Source organism: Nicotiana attenuata, unplaced genomic scaffold (assembly GCF_001879085.1).
Source record: "Nicotiana attenuata strain UT unplaced genomic scaffold, NIATTr2, whole genome shotgun sequence".
In the NCBI taxonomy this organism is placed as follows: Eukaryota; Viridiplantae; Streptophyta; class Magnoliopsida; order Solanales; family Solanaceae; genus Nicotiana; species Nicotiana attenuata.
The window spans coordinates 26,993-29,530 of record NW_017673401.1 but is presented as its reverse complement, the minus strand read 5'-3'; positions in this window follow the sequence as shown (position 1 = coordinate 29,530).

Below are 2,538 nucleotides of genomic sequence, written 5' to 3'. Positions count from 1 at the left end.
ATATATATACATACTTAAAAGAATTCAATTATGTTAGAGTCAAAATGATGGTTGAAAACTTGAAGAGAAGTCCATAACTTGATTTTCCTACCTTTGTATCACCAAAGCTACAAATGACTTGCCAAGAACACTTCTTCTCTTCAACCATCATTTTAATGCTAACACAATAGTGGTAAAAGTTTCTGCAAAAAGCAAAATGAAAATGACTGCGACATTTGCATAGTTGAATTACTCAAATTTACAGTGGTCTTTCCCAACAATACGTAGATTTTCCAGTACCAAAAGGGTGAAATTATGATAAAGACACAAGTGGAGGACCACATTATTAATGTCAAATGTACGGGGAGGTAGTGGGAGGGGGGGTGGGGGGGGGGGTGGGGGCGTAGGCCATTTTGTGGACCGATCAGTAAGGAACAAAGACAATTAATTGAAGTTTTTGGGAGTTGGTGCTTTTGTGCAGTTGCATTATTGTCCAAGTGTCCTTTTAAAATTCTTTTCCTTTTGTATTACTAATCTCTAGATCTTGTTTGTATAGGAAGAGGAGTAGGTAGTAGATTAACATGAGTCCGGAACCTAAATATTGTGTTTTTGGACTCAAAGTACATTAATAAGTGGAAAAAAAAGTTACCTTTCTATGTATAGCGTCTAAATACAAGACGCTATACCTTAACGGTAACTTTTGCCGTTAAGGTATAGCGTCTTGTATTTAGATGCTATACTGCCTGACGATTTGACGTGACTGCATAGCGTCTTCATTTCATACGCTATACCTATAGCGTCCAAAAACAAAACGCTATACCCTGATTATGGACCCACCAATAATTTAACTGACGTAACAGCAATTTAAATGAGTATAGCGTTGTGAGCACGTGATTTTTGCCCTATATGAATTACTCCCATAAATTCAAAACAAAATGATTTCTTTTAGTGTTTGCAATTTTGTGGATTTTTGTGACATTTTCTGTTAATTATTTGCATTTTGTCTGTGCATTTTAATTAATGAAAAATACAAAAATATATGTGCATTCGCTTTTAAGATTTAATTTGGCATTTAAGGATTGATTGAGTAATTAGTTTATTTTACAAAAGGAAAATCACACAAAAATAGTTTACTTCCACACTTTAATTTTAGTTTGGAATTTTGGCATTCCTCTTTAATTTGGTTTTTAATTAGGTGTAATAAGTATTTGATGTAGTAATTAATTTAACTTGATAGGATAATTTGATTAGGGATTGATTTAGGTTTGTTTTTATTTAGCAAAATCTGAAAATACAAAAAGAAAGAAAAGAAAAGAACATGAAGAGAAATTGGTCTTATTAATAAGGAGTAATTCTTTGGGCCATCTTAATTCAAAACTCCCAAGCCCAATGCCCAATTCACTACCTCCCAGCCCAAACCAAAACGCCCCAATCTGCCGAACCGACCCAAATCCACACCACAACCCGATCCGTCTCCTTCCCCCAGTCACAAAACGACCCTGTTTTCCCTTGCTCAATCCTGGCCGTCGAGGTTTCATGATCTAACGGCCAGGAACTTGGGGTCCCTTCATATAAAAGTGTCCGAAGACTCCTTACCCCCCCCCCCCCCTCATCGTCTCTTTCAGAGACTCTAACCACTGAAAACCCTAGAAGCCGCCGGCGGATTCCCACCGCCATTGGTGGCGGTGCCACCTCAAATCCACACCAGATTCACACCATAACACCCTCTTCCTCCCCTTATGTCGAATCCGTCGTTGGTTTTCCTCGAATCACCGTGGAACTCATCGAATCTTCAATTGAAAGTTAGACCAAAAACCTAATTTTTCCCAAATCGCCCCAAAAATCACACCCCTGAACTCCCTTCTCACCCTCATCCCAAATCCCCATTTGGTTTCCCTCAAATCCCACTCCAGCGGTTCGAATCTTGAATCAAAGAAAAGCCTTAATTTCACGATCTCAAACTCGACAGGTCTTTTGAGATTTTGAGACCATACTGGACCTTATGCATGTGTTTTCACATGAAAACACAGGTTTAAGGTCCACTTCGGTCAAAAAATCAAAGGTTCGCCTAGATTTGGTTCAAGTTTTTGGCCCGTCTAATCTAGGTATCTTTCCGTTCTTCTTTCCTTTTTCTGCTTTCTGTTTGTTTTGTGCATCTTGTCCTCCACATGTTTGATTAAGTCTTTTTCATTGTTTCAGTTCTGTGTGTTTTCATTATGTGTTAATCTCTTCCATTAATTCTGTTTTGCATGACTAACTTAACGATGAATTTAGCCTAATTAGTTTTGTTAGTCGGTTCCTTTCTTTTTTCTCTGTTTCATTTTTTTTAAAAAGATTGCTGGTTCTTTCTTTTTCCTTTCTTTTTTTTCTATTGAGGAAATTGAATCAGTTTTAGTCTCAAGTGGGGAATTTCTGTTGGACTTTGAAATCAGAAAGCCCAAATTGAACATTGGACTATGGCCAGTTCATTAGGTCCTGATTGGATATTGCCTTGGGTCAATTTGACCCAGTCTGGTCCGGCAAAGTAAAAACAGGGCACTTGGGGGGGTAGTTTAGGAA